Source organism: Urocitellus parryii, chromosome 9 (assembly GCF_045843805.1).
Source record: "Urocitellus parryii isolate mUroPar1 chromosome 9, mUroPar1.hap1, whole genome shotgun sequence".
NCBI lineage: Eukaryota > Metazoa > Chordata > Mammalia > Rodentia > Sciuridae > Urocitellus > Urocitellus parryii.
Window position 1 is genome coordinate 86,928,765 of NC_135539.1, and position 24,664 is coordinate 86,953,428.

At 40.3% G+C, this 24,664-nt stretch overlaps 1 pseudogene; it reads left to right on the forward strand.

Moving 5' to 3' along the window:
- LOC113184164 (melanoma inhibitory activity protein 2-like) overlaps nt 1-21,971 on the forward strand; it is a 146,114-nt pseudogene extending 124,143 nt beyond the window's left edge.
- The last annotated feature ends 2,693 nt before the right edge of the window (nt 21,972-24,664 follow it).

Below are 24,664 nucleotides of genomic sequence, written 5' to 3' on the forward strand. Positions count from 1 at the left end.
CACAACCCAGCCCCCTTAGGATGTATTTTAATGTTTTTGGTTCATCTGTTTTTGTAACTTTGGGGGTGGGGACATGATGTGCCCTTTTAATAACTAGGTAAAATCCTCTTTTATTTCTCCAAATGTTCTTTAATTGTAAAATCAGAGTATTTCTTGAGTTCTGTTATTTCTATACTGTGTTTCAGGGACACTTATTGTATAGAAGCTTAAGAAAACAATAACCTAAAAAAGTCAATAATAAAATCCCCAAGAACAGACACATAGAATTCACAAAATGTGAGCAAACTAACTGGGTCAAAAGCCAAGCTGTCCTTTGGCAGAGACAAGTTTTGTGGAGTATTGAATTCACCCTGTTTGAAGTCCTTCTTTTCTTTGTAATGCAGATCATGGGCTTTCTGTTACTCAATTCCAGTGTTCTGGCACCCTCTAGTGCTACTAATGAGTAAAGGCCACTTACCTTTAGCTTTTTCTCTTTTTTTCTAGTTTTTAAATTCATTTTTTAAAAAAATAAATGACAGCAGAATGCATTACAATTCTTATTATACATATACAGCACACTTTTCATCTCTGATTGTATATAAAGTATTTTCACAGCAATTTGTGTTTTTATACATGTACTTTGGATAATGATGTTCATCATATTCCACCATTATTTCTAACCCCATGCCATCTCCCTTCCCCTCCCACCCCTTTGCCCTATATAGAGTTTGTATATTCCTCCCATGCTCCCCCTCCCTACTCCACTATGAGTCAGCCGCCGTATATCATAGAAAAAGTTCAGCATTTGTTTTGTTGGGATTGGCTAACTTTACTAACTATTCCCTCCACTCCTCCTCCCCACACTCTTCCTTTCTCCTGTTATAATTTTCTAAGTCAATATTTTCTAAATTAAACTTGTCACACTTCTATCCTCTTCCAGCTCTATGCCTATCAGAGACACATCACTTTCAGTTCCTGAACCTTTGCTTGTGGGACAGTATATGTCCCACAAGCAAAGGTTTCAGGGTTTTAACAAAGGTTTCAGGGTTTCTGACTTTCAAGCTGATGGAAAGAAAATTGAAAAATTAAAAAATAATCCATTCAAAAGAAGCCAAAAGAGAGCAAAGAAAAAGAAGGATGAGTATATATGACAGGATGATTTAACTAAATCCAAAATTCTTACAAGAGCTATGCTAAATGCAGTAGGGTAAATATTCTAATTAAAAGCCATAAATCAATCAGACTAAATAAAAACTCATGCTTCTTATATGAAAAAACCTAGAATAAAAGGACACAGAAAATTGAAAAGAAAATGATGCAGAAAGATAAGCCATACAAATACTAACCTAAAACCAGTGGTTGACTACAAAATGTCACACAAAATAGAATTTAAGTACAAATATTACTGGAGAGATGCTGCATGATCACTGAAGGCTTGGTTCTTCAGAAGATTTTTTAAAGTAATCTTGTAACCTTATTACACATATACAGCACATATGTCATTACACATAAACCTATCCTTTGGCAGGGACAAGTTTTGTGGATCAAATGAACATTGTCTATCTAATAACCTGGTGTGCATGTGTGTACATGTGTGTATTTTTATAGATACCTATTATGGGTATGATGATTTTCTCATATTTAAAAATTAAAATAAAAAAGTTGTAGATGGACAGAATGCCTTTATTTTATTTTTTTTATTTTTATGTGGTGCTGAGGATACAAGCCAGTGCCTCACACATGCTAGGCAAATGCTCTACTACTGAGCCACAACCCCAACCCTAGAAGATTTTGTCTGATAGAAAAGCAGGTCTAGAAATGTAGCTCAGTGGTAGAACACTTCTCTAGCAGGCATAAGGTCCTGGTTCCATCTGCAACAGTACACACACATGCACACACGCACATGGACACATCCATGTAGAACACAAATTGGTATAAATAAATAATGGAATAAATTTTAGCAGATTTAACCATACATACCCTTAGAGAATAATGCAACCTTTCAGGGCATATAAACCATTCTTTTTAAGCACATTTTCAAAACTGATCATATTCTTCATCATAGATTTTCATCAGTCACTCAGAGTTTGTTCTTTTGAATTCAATGAGGAATCATACATTTTTATAAAATGCTCCTGTGTACTTGTACCTATTTAGAAGCAGTATACTTTCAAATAACATAAGGATATAAAGAATCCCAATATAATATAGATATTATTTTGAACTGAACCATAAGATAGGCTATCAAAATTTGCAGGCTGCACCTAATGCCACTGTTAGGGGAAAACATACAGGTTTGCCTGTGTACACAGGGTGGACAGAGGGGCAAACCCAGAAGAGAAGCACCTGTCTCAAGAAGTAAGAAAAAGAGGAACAATAGAGCTCAGACATGGTGGCAGGTACGGAAACACAAAGAACACAAATTAACAAATAGAAAACAACACTCGATGGAGAAGGTCTACAAAGTCCAAAGGTTTTTGCGAGGGAAAGAGTAAGCAGGGGATGGATCCCTGATGACTGATCCTGGGCAGTGAGAAGGGCAAGGAACTGAAGGAGGATGAAAAGGCTCACATCATTGCCTGGCTCAGAGATATTTTAAAATTCCATAAGAAGACAGTATAGAAAACTTTATATCCATACAGCAGGCTCTCTGATGAAGAAGAAAAATTCCTAGAAAAATATATTTATGAAAACTTTTATAGTAACACAGCAGGAAATTCCTGTAAAGTGGACAAAATTCCTAGAAAAATGCATTTTCCGAAAGACAAAATAAATATTAAAATAGGCTAAAATCATTAAAGATACTGCATTCAAACTCTACCTGCTTGCTTCTCAGGAGTAGTTATTCTCTAGGCCTCCTCTTTGTGAGTTTTGGTTCAAGGAATTTTTTGAAATTTCTTTTTCCTGTTTCCACAGCTTGCTCCTTGGTCTCAGACTTCTTCTTCTCAAAAGTATTGTCTCCTTTTCATGCAGCTCTGAGGGAAGGTGACAGGCATGTTGCAGGCCTGTGGTGCCCTCTGTGGTGCAGATGAATGTCAACCTCAGTGCCTGACTGGTTTGGGGATATTAAGCCAACCTGGAATTCTTGGGTAAATTCTACCTATTCATGTTATATACTCCTTGTCAGTGTGGCTTCATTCAGATGACCAGCATTTTATTAATGTTTTTTGCTTTTCTTAAGGAGGGATAATAAGTGGTCTGTGGTTTTCTTGTCATGTTTGCTCTTGATTTTCTATAACAGAATATTTGCCTTGTAGAATGAGTTGGCAAGTGTTCTTTCTTCCCTATTTTCTGAAAATGTTTGCAGATGAGAATCACAGCTCTGTTAAGAGTCACAATTCCCTTTCACTTAACAACTGCTCTTCTGTAATAACAGCCTGTTATTCTACTTTCAATCCAAGGAACAGTCCTTTAAATCTTAGGAAGACCAATCATTATAATTTTTAAGCATTTCTTTTGCTTTTCTTATTCATCATTCATGGGGATCATTTTCTCAGGGTTTTTAGCTTTCAACTTTTTTTTTTATTATTCCTGGGATTAAGTGTGAATCCAGGTACACTTAAGCATGTGCCACATCCCCTACCCTATTATTATTATTAGAGCAGGGTCTCACTGACTTGTTTAGGGCCTCATTAAGTTTCTGAGGCTGGATTTCAACTTAGAATCCTCCTGCCTCAGCCTCCAGAGTCAATGAAATTATAGGCAGCTCAACCACAAGGTCTCAGACTTAATTATATTAAATTTTTTTGATTTTTTTGTTCAGAGTTATGAATGAGGACCTCTAGACTTATCATCTGTAGTTAGAATTACCTCTGTGATAAATTTTCTAAATCACTCATTTCTATAGCAGGTATGATTTCACTTATCTTCTTATACTGAGAGGCCTCGGGGGAATAAAGTTAGCAAACAGGGCTCCCTGGGGTCCAGGGATAAATGCAGACTCTTGAGCAACATGGATCTTTAAGCAACAAAATTACCTCTTGGTTTAAGGTCTGTGCAGGCAGAGCATGGAGAGGAGCCTTGGAGTATCCTCTAAACAGCCACAGAAGAGTACAAGAAGAAAATCTTTCCTCCCTTGGATGTGGCACCCTGTTAGTTAGCAGTAGCTGTGGGCACTAGTGCTACAGTCCACAGGTTCAGGCAGAAGATGAATTGGAACTTCATTCCTGGGGAGGAAGGTGCAGAAGTGGCAGTATGCAACCTGTGTGGAGCATGTGAGGCCTGAGGGCATGTGGGAACTTGCAAAAGTGCTGGGAACCCTCGGGGTACACCTCTGGTGTGGTGTCCCAGGGGCAACAGCTGCTCTCGCATGAGGGGCCCACTCAACAGGGGCTGGTACCAGGACCACCAGTAGAGGAAGTTTCTCCAAAAGCTGCAAACTCTACCTGGGACTGTTCTTGCTGCTGCTGCTGCTGCATCAGCACCTGGTGAGTCCCTCAGCACTTAGGGTAGGTGGAAGAGTAGGAAGGCACTACAGACCCAGGTCTGTCTCAAGGAAGAAAGCTGGTGTGTGGGGGAGGTGTCATGATTCTTAAAAGATGACAACAGAAGAACTTCTGGAATTTGGGACAGAGAATGTGCAGGGGCACTGGGATTCACCAGGAAGGAAAGACATAAAGATGACTTGGGGGTCGGAACTCATTAAATTGATGCTGGGTGAAAGGATGAGTCAGACTCTGCTAGTCACCAGGAGTGTTGACCCTATTTTGTAGGTGCATAACCTGAGGCCTCATAGCTTGTTATCTTGGGACTGTATTTGGTATAAAATGTTGTACAAGATAACCAAAAGGCAAAAGAAAATGTCAGAGCTAGCCTATTTCAGTGGTTGGCCCTCCACTCTTCCCATTTTGCTTTGAGAAGGTAGGTTCAGTGATCACTTCCTCACCTTTCAATTTCCACACCACTGGGGGATAGTGATCTGTAGAAAGATGTAATGGATCAATGTAAAGTAGTTTATGCTAAAGAAGTATTGCAGCCCCTTGTTGGGGTTTGATGCTTTCATGAGGTTGTGATAGGTGAATTCTTGCTGAATATTTATGTTGATGAACTTCTTACCTAAGTTAAATATATCTAACTAATTTAATATTGAACCTTTAAAAAATCAAAACAGCAATACCAAAATTTTCATATCCCGGTGCCAGTGTGATTTTAGTTATTAGAGAGGAGTTGTAGGTGGGCATGTTTGTTGTGAGGCTTCTTTTTTATGCATCATCTATCTTATTGAAACAATGCTTGTCAGCCTATCCTTATTCTGGCCTTCTGGTTTCTGAAAGTGCTCTCAGAAAAAGAAGGGCCCTGGGCTGGGGTTGTGGCTCAGTGGTAAAGCACTCACCTGGTGTGTATGAAGCACTGGGTTTGGTCATATAAAAAACAAATGAATAAAATCAAGGTATTGTGTCCATCTACAAGTAAAAAATAAAAAATAAAAGAAGGGTCCCTATCCCACCAAAACTTCTCTTCTCTGGTCTTGAGCCTTAACTATATTCTTCTGCACTTCAGTGTTGCTTGTGATTGTTAACACCTTTTTCAGTTTGTTCTTTTGATACAAATTTGGTTAAAAACAATACCTGACTGTGTACTGATAGCAGGGACATATTCTTAGTTCTGTTATTTAATATGTCCTAAACATTTGTGGGTTTTGCACAATTTTAAAGATCTTAAATAAAGATAGTCCCACTGTTGGAAGGATTCACCTTTTAACTAAATAGGAACCTTGAATACCTATGTAAAAATTTTATTAATTACTAATTATTCAAACACTTCTTAGCCCTATAATTTATTCAGATTTGGTTGGTAATATGGAAAATAAGTTGTTTGTTTACAAATGATTTATATGTTTATGATTAATGCTAAAAATACAAAACTAAAGCATTAGGCAAAGTTGGGCAATTTTCAGGTTTTAATCTGCTTTATTAACAAGCTAATTTTCTGAAAAATGAACTATATACAGATATTTAGACTTCCATTTTTTGCACATGATCTTGTGTGTATTCTTTGAAGTTGACCACTGAGAGAGGTGCAGGAGGAGCTTGGAGCAGAATCACTGGGGGCCTGATGCTGACCTCCTATGTGCTCCATGAGCCTTGTCATGTCCAGAGACATTTTTCCCAGTCTTCAGCTCATCAGTTGTATGGCCTTGTGTAAGTTACCCCACTTCTTCAGATCTTGTTCCACCATCTGTAATACAGGGACACTGGGTTTCATTTGGTAATGTTGATCGGAGGTCCCAAGAGAGCTGGTTATTTGCCCAAGGTTCTATAGAAAGGAAGTGACAGGACTTGGAATGTTAGCCAAGGTCCTGTTGTGTCCAGGTCTTTGGCCTTACACAACACCATGCTGTCTGACATGGTGTACACCAGACCACTATGAGCTCCAAGAAACAGGAGACTCACCTACGTTTGGGTTATGACAATTGTGGGGCATCATGGTCAGCCTTAGTAGAGAGGAAAAGCAAATAGTGAAGAATGGAGGGGCATGCACATCCTTCATGACCCAATGAGGCAGTAGCATATATGATGCTCAGGCCTGGTAAGATGGGCTACCCCTTCTTCCCTGTAGAGAGCCTGTGTTTTCTCATAGCTGAAGCATTGTTGCCTTTCTTGTGCCTTCATTTGAGTCAAATGTGCTATTTTTCCAATTGTGATTTTTGAATTTTGCCCTAGGAAATTTTCTTGGTAAGAACCCCTTTATTTCTAATTGCTATAATTCTAATTAGATAGGATACTCTGTCAAGTCCTAGCATAGCCCTGGACATAGAGCAAGCCCTGGGTAGGCTAATGGTTATTTTCACACCTAGTTGTTGGCTTTTTCATGATAGACTGCAGCCACTCCCTCATTCTGCAGCAGCAGCAACTCTGCTTAGGTCCTGCATTTCTTTAACAATTCTTTCTTCCACCCCACTTCTCATAGTGATCATAGATGTCAAATTTCCATTTCTGTCAAAAACAACTGAGAAAAATCAGCTTAAAAGAGAAGATTTATATGTCTCATGGTTTCAGAGTTTCAGTTCCTGGTCTGTTGGCTCTATTGCTTTGGGCCTGAGCCAAGGCAGCACATCATGGTGAGAGCCCATGGCCAAATGTGGAGGCCATATGAGGCTTCTCATATCATGGCAGCCAGGAAGCAAAAGAGAGAGGAAGGACTGGACTCCCAATATTCCTTTTGAGGGCATGACCCTGGTGATGTAACTTCCTTCTACCAGGCTCCAGCTCCTATAGGTTCCACTATCTCCCAGTAGCACCACAGGCTGGTGACCAAGTCTAAAGCACATGGATCTTTGGAGGACTTTTAAACTTTAGCAGATGACTTTGTGTGAATTATGGAAAGGAGGGCTCCACCAAAAGTTATCCTTTGTTAGCACATTTGACTGCAGCATCTGGAGGCCTCTGTGTAGGATACTATCTGCACACCATTATGTAGCAAGTCTGGCCTGTTCCACTCAATGTTATTTTGACCAACTGCTTGATGCGTTGCTGTTTCCAAAAGGATTGCCTCTCATCTTGGTCATTCCTAGCATTTATATTCAGTTTCTCTGTTAGAAAGCCTCTTGATGTAATTGAATCTCGTGTTCCACATTTTCTTTACTCCCTGGACTCCAAGAACCTCATTATCTGGGCCTTCTACCTCTAGGCCTTCATTTACTCTTGCATTGAGATTCCTGACCCTTTGCACTTTTCCTGTAATTCACTGGAACATGGCAACTTCTTCATCCTGCCCTACCCTGCATGAAGTAGAGATGGGTTTGAGGTGAAGAGCTCCAAGCCGGGCAATGCAGAAAAGACATTGTTCCCTGGTCCCTGGGCCTCTGCAAGAAGTGCAGACCACCAACTGGGTTTGGGGTGAATGCCATCTCTGACAGTTGTCCTAAAATGCCCTGCTTTAGATGACTGCTTGAATATGGGTGCAAAGGGCCAGCTCTGTGCCAGGATCCACTTTCCTGAAGTACACACTCTGATGAGGAACTTCACCCATAGTCCCCAGGGCACTCATCTTCACTCTTCTCATGCTGATGCCACCTCCCGTGAGTGATGAACCCAGTAGTCCACAAAATCCCTCCCATGTACTCTCACCCTCCCAATAGACCAGGCACATCTGCAGTAGGGTCTCTGCACTCAGCTTGTGTTTCTGTATCTTCCACAGAGGGCCCAGCCCCTGCTGCATTGGGAGGTTGGGTGAAACACCCTCCATAATGGGTCAGTTTCCTTTCTGTTGTAGTTGCACAAGTTCATCACTAGGTTCCTAGCAGCTAGAACTGTGTCCACACCCCATTCCCTACTGGGGCTTCCTGAGATCCCCCTTGGATACTGGTTATGGATTGGGTAGTGCTTTCCTGGGATAAACTATGTTTCCTGTACTCTTCAATGCTCTTGTGCCCCATCATTTTGTTTTAACTGGAGACGCAGCTCACTCAGTTTGATCTCTTTTGCATGGTACTAGGTACTTACAGGTGATTATTATTTTCTGACTTTAATCTCTCAAATGATGAACTCTAATTATCACCCAGGCTCATTCCCATTTTATGTGTCCTAAATCCCTTCTTGCTCCCTATGAAAGCAAAACATGGAGTGGCTCTTCATGGTGCTAGATTTCATTTTTCCTAATGGATCTTACCCCTTTGTCCTGTAAATTGTATTATATTACTATTATTACTGAGACAGTAACAACAACTGATAATGCCTGTTGAGTACACATGCGGCAGGTACTTTTGAAAAAGTTTTGTGTGAACTATATCATCACATCCTCATCATGCCCTGGGGAGGCCCTGTCCATATTCCATTTTCAAGCTGATAAAACTGGCACAGAAAGGTTAATTAACATGTTTGTAGATGCACAGGCAGACATGCCCTCACCAAGCAGTTCTTACCCACCAAGTCTTCCCACCTCTCCCAGGTCATTTCACAGCATGTGCTTGTATTGGCATACATGGGCAGGAAGACACACAATACTGACAAGGGGCAGAAAGTGAATTTTCCTGCCATGCTTGGTCCCAGTGTGCCCCTGGAGGGGCAATCTCTGCACAGCCTCCTGTGTTGTCCTCCCATGTCATTGTGTACACAGGTGAGTGGATGTTTGCATGTGATGGCCCCAGGTTTGATCATATAGCACTTTTGTCACCCAGTGTCCCATTTGATGTGCTCTGTAGGGTTTTCCCTACCCTGAGTGCAAAATGTGGGCAAGCGTTGTGGTGATAGGCACCCACATTCAATTCCTGCTCTCAGAGACACAAAGAATTGACCTGGATTTCAGAATGTCCAGCTCTACCCAGCAATCAAAGTAATCAAAGATACAAGTGCTCAGTGAATTCCCTAGGCAGGAAGGGGTAGGAGGATGGCACCTTCCTCCTCCCTCACAAAGGGACTCACATTTCCTATGTCCTTGTGGTGGAGAGCAGGGCTTTCTTGGCTCATGGACATAGTGATAAACTGTCCTGGGGCTTCAGAATATGGCACATATTCAGCTGTTCCTGGGTGTGCAACCTTATTTTCCCACTTGACAGAACTCCTGGCTCTAGAGAGCTCCTGTCCATGTGGTGTGTCACCACATATAAAGGTAAACTCTCTGACTTATTTGGTGTTTAGGTAACCTATTGGGCTATTTGAATTTGCACTCAAGAGTTGAACACACATATCACCTGAGATAAGCTGGTGAGGGCTAATATAACAGCCAACTCAGTATCTCTCTGACTTTACTCTTATTCAGGCTACATGTCGAGTGCGGTCAGGGGGCTTGAGGGACATGATTAGGAATTTAAGCCCATTGTAGGCCTGTAGGGACACAGACTGATTGAAGCTCCACTTTGGGTTGGCTGCTCTATCGTCCTCCTCATCTGACCCTAACCAATCATTGCCAGACAGGGTGGCAGAGGCAGAAAGAGTGGCTTCATGCACTGACTCCTGACCTTTTGCCTGGAAGTGGCAGATAAGCTTTTCACTCAGACATTGAAATCAGGGCAAGCCATATGGCACACCTGACCTCAAGAGAGAAGACTGCAGTCCCAACTGTGCCCCAAGGAAGTACTGGAGCATCTGTGGGACAGGACTAATGTTCATGGCAGCAGCCAACCAAGTGCCAGATGCCCTGGGTTTACTGGGAACAGCAGAAGAAGGTAGGCTGATCTCAACTCTGATAAGGTTAGCAGACAAGGATGAGCAGACCCCGAGTAGCACCTGACATGCACCATGTGGAGGAGGCTTGGGGGCTCTTATAGTGAACTTAGGGACTGACACACTGTTGTGTCTAATGGAGAGCTGTTGTACAAATTTCCTTGATAATATCCTGTGTGACTGGAATTTTTGTTTTTCTCGATCCAAGATTTTGTCATAGATCATTCATGGCTTTGGGTTGCTTAGTTAGCCCTTTTTCTAGAAAAAGCTCTCCATACCTTTCTGTTCTCTTTTATGGCATTGACAATTGTTTTGAAAAAAAGTATGAACATGTACTCTTTTGATTGATCCCTTTGAGACTGGAGTCATGATTATGCATTTATTTATTTATTTATTTAGGTCATTGTTCCCACTAGGGAAGTGCTATGTCCCTGTGTACCACCTCAGAGGGACTTGATTTAATCCTTCCCCTTCCCTCTGCCCAGCCCACTGCTGTTCAGTGTTGTCACTGTGATGCTGATGTCACCCAGATGTCATCTGTATTGCAAAGCTACCTGTCTTCCCTCTGTATTTAGTAAGCCATCTATGAAGCAAAACCTGAGTCTGCATATATTGCATTCCCAATACTCTTTCACTTGTTACATTACATGCATTACATTCATAATTTTTTGCATTGCAATTCTTAATACATCTTTATACCACAATTTATCAAATCTCTGTTTGTATATAAAATATGTTGACACCAAATTCACATCTTTATACATGAATTTTGTATAATGATTTTATTCCTTTTGTGTTCAAAGCATTTATAATTTGCAAATGGGACCATTGAAGCAGTTCCCAAGTCCTTTGGATATATCACATGGGTTGATGAATATGCTCTTACTTTCTTCCTCAGCAGGATGCTGCGGGTTTAGCTTGTGCTTTCCTTGCTCCAGCCCTGGAAAAATCAACCATTTCTCCAAGGATCCTTATCTTGCATGGTGGATGGCATTTGGAAACAAAATGATAGGGGAACAGTCATGTCGTCATGGCTACTGGGTTGTATTTGCCTCTAGACCCTTTCAGTGAACAGAGCTGGTAGAATGACTAATCTACTGATTGCATGATCAATCAACTGACTGAGATTTTATTCTGAGACTTTGAATCCAATCCAGTCCCACTCCACATTGCATCTGTTTCTCCCACAGTGAGAACCCTGGTTGATTAGAATATCATCTCCTGAACCCCAGGTACACATGGGACTCATACTCCCTAACATTGCATAGACAAGTTTTTAAGTTCAGTTCAAGGTTGCTTATTTTTTTAAAAAAATAAATGTCACCAGTAATATCCTGCTAGAGTGATTGGTTTTAAAGTTACTTAAATTAATTCTTATTTTCCCCCCTTCATCTTTGTAGTTATACTATCAGTGTGATACATAGTTTTAGGTTCCCTGATGAGTATGTAATTTTATATTTTGGTTATTTTAATTTTATATTTACTTGGGATAGTGCAGCCATCTATGGTCAGCCCAGCTTCAGTGACTCACCATACCATGTGGCTGGGATGCAGACCTTTAAAGAGTAAAAACAAGTCATCACTTTGTGTTCTGATTTGCCTGCATATTGGACACTCTGTTGTCTCCAAATGTCCTTTACTTTGTTTGTATAGCAACTATGTACTTATTTTTTGTATTTTTAAAATAATTGTAATTTTTCCCCCTTCAATGGGAAACTTGGACTAAAATGGCTATCGAATACAAAAATGGCTATCAAACAAAAGTGGTTTTCACTTCAAAGTGCTATTGATTGACCTTAAATATAGAAAGAAAACAGAGGTTTTGAACATTGAAGGAAATTGAGAATCTTCCAGTCTTACCTATTTGTCTCTGACATAAATATCTATATTGAATTATTACAGTGTGTCTGTTTTCCCCCCAATCTTCATCATCTCAAAAGAAATGCCAGATAGCTAATATTTATGTTTCATTGATGTTCCTTGTCTTGCTTTCAAGATGACTTAATAATCAGGGAAGAAGAAGGTTGATTGCTTATAGCAAATACCCCTGAGTAAGCCCTGGAAGACCTCACCTGAGAACAGTCAGCTGACTTTTTAAATAATTATTTTTTCTTATTATATTATCAAAACCTCTGACAATATATGCAAGCAAAAAATCATTTGCTTTTATTGTTGTTTTATCCTGTCTTAAAACACATTCCCACCACCAGCACAATTCTCAAGGCCCTTCCTCTCTGTGTGAGCAGCAACCAGGCCTCTCTCTCCTCATAATGCTAAACTGCCCTCAAGGAGCTGGTCCCAGTAACTTATTGCTGCTGTATCCTCTCTGTCAGTGCTGTCAGCTCCTAAGGAGAAAAGCACAAGTTGTCCTTGCCTCTGTGTGTGGAAACTGTCGAACAGTGTGCAGGGGATCAGTGTTTAAGCTGAAGCCATGTTTGGGGGCAGGGCCAAAATGGCTCCCTTGCCAGACTTCCAGTAAGCTGTTATGCTTTTATTGAGTGCCTGAGGCTATGAATGGGCTATTTTATGGTCAGTGTGTAGTCAAGGTCAGAAACATGGTGATTCAGCATATGTAATCAAGGTCATAAACATTTGCTTGTGGGGATGCACCAGCTTCTTGGCAATGTGCCCTTTTTGTTTGGCCTTTATATTAAAAAGAAATATGGAAATGACCCTGGGGCTATTGCCACCTCTGAATAAAGGATGACCAATATTCCCACAGTGCCTTGCATCTTCCTCCAACTGATGGATTCCTACATCTTGCTTCTTGGGCCTGACCCCTGTCCTCAGTCTGACACTGCAGAAAGGCCCAGTGCTGACTATGCATCAGGCACCTTGGGACATGCAAAGGTTAGACTCAGCCCTTGTACTCAAGGAACTTTTTTAAAAGGAAAGTCTGTAAAAGGTACTCCTCTGTTAAACGGTGCAGGTAGCAGTGATCTTGGAAACTGGAGTGTTTAAATGTAGTATACACTAAACCTTCTGTTCATCAACTGAAAAGGATGGCAGGTGCAACCTGTGATGTTGGGAAGAAGGGTGTACCTGGGCTTTGCTCATCCTTCACTCACATTCATTACTTCTTAGGGTTCTTTGTGTGGCTCCACTTCCCCTTTCCTTAGGTGTGGGCCCTCTTATCAGTCTGTCTTTGAGTTTCATTATTTCCTCTCTTTGTTTAGAGTGAAGAGGTTGTTCTGGCCTTGCCTGTAGCATCTGTGCTAACTGCAAGTGCCTTTACCTGGATCAGCTCATATTTCCTCTTGCCTACAGATTATATTGAGGTGAAAGTCATGGACCCATGAGATCCCAACCACAGCTCATTTCCTGTAGATTCTCCACCTCTTCTAGTGCTCAAGCTTCCAGAAATGCCAAGTAGGAGTTCCCCAGAACTGAAGAGTGTAAGCAATGCAAGCATCCATTGATGGAGGAATGGATAAACATGTTGTCCATCCACACAATGGAATGTAATTCACCCCACATTATGTTAAGTATAATCACACAATCACAAAAGAACACCTAGTATGTAATTCTGTAGTTGATGTATCTAGAGTCATCAAACCCACAGAAACAGAAATCAGGGGACTGGATGAGGGGCAGTGGGGTGGCATTATTTCACGGGTAGAGTTTCTGTTATAAAGATGAAGTCTAGCAACAGATGGTGGTGATAGTGAATGTACTTAGTACTTCTGAATTCTATGTGCACTTAAAAAATGGTTAACATGGGCTGGGGTTATGGCTTAGAAATGCAGCCAATTTATAGCAGTTCAATTCACAATAGCTAAACTGTGGAAGCATCTTAGATGCTCTTTAATAGATGAATGGATAATGAAATATATATATATATATATATATATATATATATATACACACACACACATACATACACACACAATGGAATATTACTCGCATTAAAAGAGAATAAAATTATGGCATTTGTAGGTAAATGGATGGGGTCAGAGAATATTATACTAAGTAAACCAATTCCAAAAAAAAAAAAAAGGGCTGAGTGTTCTCTCTGATAAGTGGATGCTGATCCATAATGGGGGGGAATGGAAAAAATTTGATGGTGCAAAGGGGAGGGAGGGTGGGGAAGGAGCATGGGGAGAGGAAAGATGCTGGAATGAGATGGACATCATTAACCTAGGTATATGTATGACTGCACATATGGTGCGATGCTACATCGGGTACAACCAGAGAAATGAAAGTTGTGCTGCAATTGTATAGAAGGAATCAAAATGCATTCTGCTGTCATATATACCTAATTAAAATAAATGAATTAGGTTAATAAAAAAACATAATGTTTGTTAACATTAATAGGTTTATATTACCTTCAAATGAAGTCATAAATGAACACATTACTGTTTAAATTTCTCAGTTTTAATTTCTATCAGGGCAAATATGAAAGAGGACACCCACATAAACAGAGCTCTTTGGGGCCCTCAGTGTTGGGAAAAGGCTCTGATGAACCTTGTATCAGGTACCTGTCCAGGGGGCTGTTCAGGAGGAGCAGCCACCTGTCTGAGGCCTGGCTAACAGCATACTGGGGACTCACATGGGTGATGGCTGCTCCTCCATCTGGGAGGAGGTGCTGAGGTGCTGCTGCCCCACAACCATGAGTGTTTCATAAATGCTCAGCACAGAGGACCACGCTGAACACCTAGGATCCTCTACAGGACCCCTACAGGACCATCCAGCAGATGGCCCACAGGCTTGGTTTGAGAGTGTCCTTGGCTTCTTCCACTTCATTTACTTAGTTACTCACTTCCATTGTATGTGACACCAGTGTTGGTGTGCAACAGTTTGGACAGGCTTAAAAGTCACTCTTTAGCCTGAAGACAGGAGAAGCCCTGGACTAGATGTCCTGTCATTACATAGCAACTGGGTGTTCCCTGCAGCAAGACATTAGAAACAGAAACTCATTCTGGCTCATTAACAGCACTCAAGAGGGTTTCTTATACACTCACACTGCCATGATGTATATCAACACTAGCCTTCTGAGGAGAGAAATTGGCAGTGATAGAGAAAACTTACACATCTTACTCTTTGGCAAATACTTTTCCCATTAGTCTCAGGAATTGACTATATTCATTAAGTTCATCTTGGCTAACCTCTGGAAATAGGAAAACTTCCTCCTAAATTTGATCAGGAGCTAGGGAAGTGGCTCAGTGGTGAGTCTGTACATAGCATGCAGAAGGACCCTGGATCCGGTCCCAGCACTAATAAATAAATTTTAAACATTTACAAAAAAAATTAATTTTAAGCAACCTCCCATTATGGTAATATCAAAAGGAAAGAAAAACATTTACTGGATTCCCCATCAGGCCACAGAACATGACCCACAGTAGTCAAAGCCAATCTCACAGGTGTTACAGACACAGGAAGTGGGTCAGAGTCCACCTTCCACCTCCATCTCCCTCCCACACAGGCAGGTCTAGTCCTGATTTCCATGAGTTTCCTCATCAATAAGAAGTCATGAGGCCAGGCCCATGAATAAAGAGCATGTAGATGCCCTGGTCTAGTCCCTATTTGCTGCTTACTAATTATGTGCTCATTACCAAATCCCAGCACACCTTAGGGCTTCTATTTTCTCTCCTATACCATGAAGATCACCTTTACTTATGAGGATGACAGAACACAGTGAGTGCAAAATCCTTCCACTAGGGACAGGACACAGTGGTCACCAGGACCATCCCCTAGAGCTGCTGACCCCCCTCTGACAGCAGCTCCCTGAGTTGAGTGTGTAAGGGACTGAGTTAAGAGACAATGCCTGAATTTAACCTGGGTTGAGCCACTCCTGAGATCTGTGACTTGGGCAACTCACAAGTCCTCTCTTGGTGACAGCTTCTCTTCTGTTACATAAGATCCTGCTCATGCCAGAACCTAGCTGTGATACTCAGAATAGGTCAGAAGTCCCAGAACATGAAGGAGATCTTTGTATCAGGCTGTATCTCTGCCCTTATCCACACTCATGGCCTGGAGAACTTAGCTACCACCTCTTGATTAATACCTGTGAGTGGCCAGCAAGCCTGACATCACTGCTGGACCCTGAAATCATCCCATCAAGACCTGAACTGCACTGGCCTTCTGTACTTCAGTCACTATTTTGCAGTCAGCATGAAGATGTGGCTTTGAATCTATGGCTTTTGAGCAGTGATGGCTGATGAACTGGTGGGTCAGGAGCCCTGCCTGTCCTCTCGGCACTTCTCACCAAGTGTCCCAGGAAGGTCTTCAGAGGTGTTTTCAAGCTAACCAGCAATTTCTCTCCTATACAATGTGCCCCAATATGCTTTCTCCTCTCTAGCCCCAGACTACAGGATTCTGGCTCCATTTCTAGCCACATGACAGCTGATTTAAAGGAATTCCTGACTGCATCCATCACAATCCCACTGTCAAGATGGTCTAGAAGAAAACATAAAGGTGATTCCTATCACTGCAGCCTCTCAAAAAAAACCATGGTGTCCCTTTGCAGAATTCAGAGTGGCCCCACCCACTCCCACACAACTAGCCTTTAAAGCCTCCTGGGTCTCCTGGGCCTTGGGCAATGGGCTGTGAGAGAGAAAGCTGATTCTGATACTAGTGGGCAGAGGAAGTGAGAAAAGTGAGTGGCTGGCACCTAGATAGCCTTCAGCCTCCATCAAAGAGTAACCGCTAACTCAGGGAGGAAAATTGTGGGCACAAGGGAGAAATGCCTGTCTGGCAACAACTGCTAAGACTCAACCCCATAAGTAACAGCCCAAAGGTGGTCTACTGGGTAGCCCCAAGGGCACTGCCTTCTGTAGGGTCAAGGTCAAGACAGACTGCTAGGAAGACTGAATCCCTGCCTGGAGAACCTCCCCAATTCCAGGTACTGCAATTGAAGCCCTCAGTGAACTAGAGGGCACAGACTTGGGATGGAAGTGTAATCCTCCAAAATCAGGGCCTTGAGGTGCCCCAGAAAACAACCACAACCCCAGGGATGTGGAGTGAGCTCAGGTCCTGGGATCAGGGCTCAAAGCCCTAGCTTCAGAGGCCATTCAAACTCTCTGCATCTCAGATACTAGAGGTGCTGCCAGGGAGTTGGTTAGAATAGCCTAAGAGGAAGGACATCCCACAAGGGATCCAGATGTCAAGTTCTGCCCCCCTTCAGACTTTTCTTCCCACCAGCAAACAGTCTGCAAAGTGATCAGCTGCCAAGCAGGAACTTAGGAACACTTGTGATTGCAGGCAGAGAGCTGCTCATTGCTAACTTCACTTGAAGTTGTTTCTTTGTTACAGAAACTGCTCCTTAGAAAAGGCCTGGAAGAACCAGCTTAAATCAGTCAAAGATACACAGCTCCTCTTCTAAGTGACCTAGGGTGTTGAGAGCCACAGCCAAAGGGGCCCCAGCAAACTTCCAGCTGCCAGCAAACTTCCAGCTGCCAGCTGATGATTGGCTCACAGCGGCCCCAGCAACATCTAGCTGATTGGCTCCTCCACGGAGTTGCTCATTGGGCTGTTTCCCTGCCCTTTCAGACCACGGAGCTGCTCATTGGGGGACTTCTTTGGCTCCGCCCACGCGACCCAGCCAATCGGCCTCAAGAACAGGAGGATTGTGGGAGGTGGGGAGGTTGGTGTGGGGGAAAGGCTTGTGGAAGTTTGTGGTGGCAGTTGGGCTCTGAGGGTTTTTTCCTGAGGAGCTGTTTTGTTTGGCGTTTGTAGTTCTAAAAATAAAGTTAGTTTCTTTTGACAAGTGGCTCCTGAATTGTACCCAGCCAGACTGCGGCACTAGGGTAAACTTTGCTCAATCAAGCTCATTATAATACTAAATTCTCTGCCCTAAATGAAGTGCATCTGCCATTTGTTTGGTTTCGTACTGGGAATAGAAGCCAGGGGTGTTTTAACACTGAGCTACATTTTGTGGTACAGATTTCTCAGAACAAAGGAAAGAGAACATGATGCCATCTGTATCATTGTGAGCCCTCCAGAAATCAGTTTTGAATATTCTTTTACTTTGTAGTATATAAATAGAATGCCCAAACAGGAATGTATATTACCTCATATGAAGACAAAGTTAGTATGCCTTTGGACAAGAATCCACTGAGGCTGGATGCACACAAATAAACACTGCTTCCTATTGAATACCCTGGTGTTCCATGTCTGTGTGAGAATCCCATGTAACATTTTATTTTGTTTGGTTTGAGGCAGGATCTCACTTATCTTAGCCCTCTCATTGTTATATATTTATAATGACCAGCTTTCTTAGAAGTGTTTACATCCTATGAGAAATGAAAAGAACATCTGAAAAAAGATTTTGAAGATTCTTAAATAAATAGTAGTCTACAAAAACTGACATGAAAACCAACTCAAGTTTTAAGCTCCTTCTTTTTAGAAACATTACATATGCTATACTACTTAAAAATAACTTATCCAAACTGATTTGTGCCCATGTTTGCAACTCCTCTAAAATTACTTTTTAAAATAGCCTAACACAATAATTATGATTATTATGCATTCCACTATTTTCATGTATGTAAGAAATAAAAATTTTAAAAAAATAGCCTAACACGAGAGTTTTTTATGGCAATAATTCACATGGCTTCTATAGAAAGTGTCAACAGGCCTGGAGATGTAGATCAGTGCTAGAGAGCTTGCCCAGTATGTACTAGGCCTTGAAATTTAGTCACCAACACTGCAAGAAAAGGAAAGGGGGAAATAAGGAAGGAAGGAAAAAGAATAGTGACAGGAGGAGAGGGAAAGAAATGAGACATTGAAACACAAGGGTAAATGGTACAAATATAAATATATGATGTACTAGCTCTTTAAAAATTTTACAGAGCTTTAGAATTTTAGTGACATCAAACTGGGTGATATTATGACTATATAGAAGTTCTGCCTTGGCCTGGCCTAAACCAAACCAATGGGTGGGTGACCTGGAGAGGACTTCTCTCTGTCTTGATTGGAGCAGGCTTGAACCTGTGCTGCTTCAAGATGCACAACATAGTGAAAACGCCAAGACTTCTCTGACAGGCAGTGTGCTAGGCCCCTGGGAGCCCATGACCAGGGCTCCTCATGCCCATTCCTACACCCCTCCCCCCTCACTGGTTCACAGTGGTCTGCTCTGTTGCCTGGTGCAGGTTTGTTCCTAACCTAAGGCCTGAGTGTCCACAGCCTGTTTCAGCTTGGCTGGGCATGGTGTGGTTCTGGAGGGAATAGCCAAAGTAGCCTTAATGTAATGAAGGGGCAACAGCTGCCCCTCAGCCAAACATGGAGGTGGTCCTGGAAGAAGTAAGCAGGGTTGTGGTCTGCCTTGTCTGAAGACATGGAAACACACCCTAGTCCTTATGGCTGTCCGTGGGAGTTGGTGATATGTACAGGTATTGTATTTTTTGTTGTTCTCTTGTTTTTGTGGAGAAGTTATCAGTCTGTGAGAAGCAGGTGTTACATGAGAAGAGAAGAAAAGCTTGCTCTAAAACTTTCTGGACTGCCGCAGTCCGGCTGCAGCAAAATAGCCGGGGTGGGGGGGGGGGGTGACAAACAACTTGTGTACATTGATACAGCAGGAGTGGAAGCCGTTTATTGTAGGACAGGAGCAGTATTTATACATTCCACACAGCTTATCTAATTAACATAAACTAGATATAGCAGTCAACCAATAAGGAATCTCCACACTTAATGGCTCACTGGCGTTACTTTACAAACCACTCCCTCTGGCAAAATGCCAGGCGCCATCCTGACTTGTTTACAGACCTTAACATTAACCACTCCCTCTGGCAAAATGCCAGGCACCATCCAGACTTGTTTACAGACTCTAACACTGGACTAATTGAAGAAAAATGTGAACTACTTGAAAAAGTTAGCCTTGTTCAAAAAGAGTATGAAGGCTTAGAGTCATCTTTAAAGGATGCCATTTTGGAGAAGAAGTCAGTAGAAACAGAAAATTTGGAGATAATATATGAAAACCTGGATAAGTCTTTATCTAAACTTGAGGATGAAATACTCTTTTTAGAAAAAGAGCTTAAAAAAGAGAAAACTAAACATTTTTAACAATATGAATTGATGGTGGATATATTAAAAAGAATTAAGTCCCTAGAAGATGAATCAAAATCCCTCAGATTTCAAGCTAAAACAACCTTGAGAATGTTTAAAATGAATAAAGAAGCAGTTGCAGTAGCAATAAAAGAGGCTTTGAATGAAAATTCCCAACTTCAGGAAAGTCAGAAACAGCTTTTAAAAGAAGTTGAGGTATGGAAAGAAAAAGTGAATGGACTCAATAAACAGAAAATGACATTTGAACACTCTAAAGTACATGCAGAACAAGTTCTAAGAGATAAAGAAAATCACATTAAGTCTCTGACTGAACACTTGCTGCAGATAAAAGATTGGGCTCCTGTGCTTGCAGAAGTCCCAACAAATGATGGTAACTTGGAGTTGGAAATAGAGAGTGAATCTGAAATTTGTGCTCACTTAGAAGATCAGCCAAAAGAGGCTTTGAAGAAACTGATTTATGTTGCTAAGTTAAAGGCCTCTTTTAACACCTTGGAAAGAGAAAGAAATCAAATTTTTCCCTTATTATCTGAAGTAACTGAAACAAAGGAAGACGTTATAAAACATATTAAAAATCTTAAGACAGAACAAGAATCTTTGCAAGCAGAAAATACACAGTTTGAAAGTAAGCATCAGTCTTCAGCAGAAACTTAAAGTCATGATGGAACTATATCAAGAAAACGTAATGGAACTCCAAAGAAAATTAATAGGAGAGAAAAATTACCAGGTAGATCAAGAGGAGAAACTTTCCAAAGTGTAAAAAAAAGATCAGCCATACAACTAAACTGCTGGAGACCTATAGAAAGCGAGCCAAAGATCTTGAAGAATAATTGGAGAGAACCATTCATTTTTATCAAGGGCATGTTATATACTATTAGAAAAAAGCACATGGTAATAAGTTGGCAGCTCAGAGTGCTGAAAGATACCTCAATGATTTAAGAAAACAAAATGCTCACAACAGACAAAAATTAACTGAAATGGAGTTCAAATTTAAACTTGCAAAAAAAGATCCTTCTACACTTGATATTTCAAATATAGATTCTGACAGACAGCATTCCCCAAATGGTCCCTCACCATTGGGTCAACCTTTATCTGAAATGAGATCTCCACTTATGGAAAAGAATGGTCCACTCAGACTCTAACCTTTGGTGCCAGTGGGAGAAGGAAGAGCCTCAAGGGGCCCAGAGAATTCTCTGGACCATCTGACTAGCAATGAAAGAAGAGAATCAAACTGTGGTAGGTTAACTGATCCTCAGAGAGCACCTTCTGACACTGGGCCCCTGGCACCTCCATGTCAACAGGCCCATATAATGATCCCTCCACCAGGCCAACCATATTTTGATCCACAGCTTCCTCTACAAAAGCAAGATGGATGTTATTTTAATCGTGGTAGACCATCTGGATCAGAATTAAAAAGTTCCACTATGCTGCCTTTGGATAAAATGGATGGGTCTACATCTTCAGATATTGAATCCAGTAGAAATGATACCAAATTTGATCTTGGTGAGTCCAAGGTACCTGATTCACCTCTCCCTGTTGAAAATGAAGCAACTGGCTCTGGCTTTGCTTTCTCACCTTTCCCTCCAATCAGAAGTCCATTGTTTCCAGTGGATACAAGTAGTCAGTTTATGAGAAAAGGACATCTTTTTCCTCCACCTCCTCCAGGAAACATGTATGGAGCATCTCTAGAATATTTTCCACTGGGTCCACCACCCCCTCCATTCCCAATGGAACCACGGTGTTTTCCTCATTATCTCCCCCGGAGAGTTGGATTTCTTCCCCTGCCACTCACCCCCGCATCCTGAAAGTAGAAGTGAGTATCCTTTAGGATTGATTCCACCTTCAAATGAGCCTGCTACTGAACACCCAGAAGCACAGCAAGAAACCTGACAATATTTTTTATCTGCCTTCAAAAGTATTTTATCTCTCATTTTTAGTTTAAGTAACTGCTTTTATTTAAGTGATTATACTTCTGCTCCAATTGAAGCTTAATGGAAATATAATTTTTAGGATAGTATTTTGAAAATAAAGATGGTTTAAATATAAATTTTATGAGTAAATTATTTCCATTTTATCTTATTATAGAGAGTATAACATTTAATTTGATTAATGCACTATTATATGAGAAACAAACAGAGTTTTATATATGTAATCTTGCAGGTGGGGATATTTTAGACTTCAAATAAAGGCTGTCTTTTAATACAAAGAAACATATTTACTGTGATTGTAACAAATGAAAGTGGGCTGGGGATGTGGCTCAAGTGGTAGCACGCTCACCTGGCGTGTGTGCGGCCCGGGTTCGATCCTCCGCACCACATACAAAACAAAGATGTTGTGTCCGCCGAGAACTAAAATAAATAAATATTAAAACTCTCTCTCTCTCTCTCTCATCTCTCTCTCTTAAAAAAAAAGTGAAAGTAACTTTATGCATAATAAAAGATTTTAATTGATTTAAAGTCTTATTTGGCAATAATAATAAAAATCAGCTACTTTTTCCATAAAAAAAGAATAACTAGAGCCTGTTAAGAGTAAATCAGAAAAAAAGCAACTATACATGTCATGGAAATAGGAGATTTCAAATACAAACAAAAAAAAATTCAGTTCTTAGAAAACTTGTAGAAATTGGAAACCATAATTTGTTCACTCTGTCCCTGTTTTCCCTTACATATACAGTCTTATATTTTATACCCATTATTTTATACCCATTTTGCTGTGGTTCACTGATATGTGGAGTGTCCTAGTCTTTGTTTTGTTTTCAGGGAGACATTTGTAAAATAGAAATGGATTATTAGGACACTAAAATGAAAACAAAGACATAACTTCAAATTTTGTTATTGTTAGATTTGATAGCTATAAAATGACTCTGCTAAACTACTATAAGTGTTTCAAGTTTTAATCTCAATTTCTAGATTATTGCAAATAAATAACAATTTGCAAAACTGCACCAGTCCAGAGATGACAATTCACACAATGTTTCCCTGATAGAAAGCAAGAAAGAACATTTATTAAAAACATTTATTAAACTGATAGGTATATGATTAGGTGTTTTATTTATAATTATAATCTTAATTAGGATTAAGAATTAGTGGTTAAAGCTTTTTCAAGTGTTAAATATGCTCTTCAGTTTTTTGTAAAGAGTATACATTTAAGTCTAAAATAAATGCAATAATATAACTTTATTCTTAAATATAAGCAGCAGCTTTATCAAAATTGATGGCCAGTGAAGACATTCAATGATACTTGAGCCCACAATTAATTTAAATGAGAAAAATGTTGGGCCTTGAAAAAGAAACTCTAGAAGTTCAATAAATCTAATCTGTTTTGCCTTGAGAGTAACACTTGTTGTTAAATCAATCATATGAATAATTTTTTACTTTCCAGCATAAAACATTCCTCGCCCTAAATGAGTGGATGGTAGTCTACATCCATGGTGTGTATAAAATGGACTGATGATCCCCCACTGATGTTGATCCAGAACTACTTCTGCCCTAACTACTACAGGAAAATAGTTGCTAGTATATTTCATGTTTTACAGCAAGAAACTGGAAATAAGGTAATTTCAGATTAAAAACAGAACTGAAATGCCTAAATACCATGATACAGTCCTATAAAAAGTTATAGCTTCAGAAGAAAAACCTGAAAGGCCCTTCTAAAAATGACACCATTTATTGAATCAGGTTCCAACATTGTTTACAGCTCTAAAAAATGACAGTTAAATAAAATAAACTATTAAAAATTGGCAATTTATAGAAAAATAAGGAAATATTAAATCCAAAAATGAAGTCATATATACAGTACATATTTGTATGCACTTTACCTAAATAATTCAGCTGTTATTGCAAAAATCAAAATTCCCACAACTAAAGAAGAATCCTCCTGATATTTGAGCTGTTATAATTAAATGAATAGCCTTTTTTACATATAGAATGAGTGAATTAAACTGATAGGTATATGATTAGGTGTTTTATTTATAAACATTTTTTAGTTGTTGATTGGCCTTTATTTATTTATATGTAGTACGGAGAATAAAATCCAGTGCCTCACACACACTGCCATTGAGCCACAACCCCAGCCATGATTGTGTTTTAATAACTACTAACAATAATCTAAAAAGGAGATGAGTATATCTCCATTATCAAAGAAATAAAAGCCCCAAATAGATAACCAACAACAACTAGACCTGAATTATTTTCTAATGTTCTATTCATCAAATGGATTCTTTGATTCAATGTTGGTTTTACCAAAGGCCTGAAATATTTCCTAGCACTTGGCCAGCATCTACTCTTCTACAATAGAGGAAATGGGTATGGTAGAATTTTGCTGAAATGAATTAAATTCATATATTCAGGGATATCAATATTCCTTAAATATGCTATTGACCTGAGAGTATCAATATTGAGTAAAAGGATTGTGTTTAAAAAAATTTGAGGTCTGGAGTTGTGACTCAGTGATAGAGCACTCACCTAAAATGTGCAAGGTCCTGGGTTCTATCCTCAGCACCACATATAGATAAATAAAGGTATTGTATCTATCTACAACAACAAAAAAATATTTTTTAAAAAAATGGTTAACATGGCAAATTT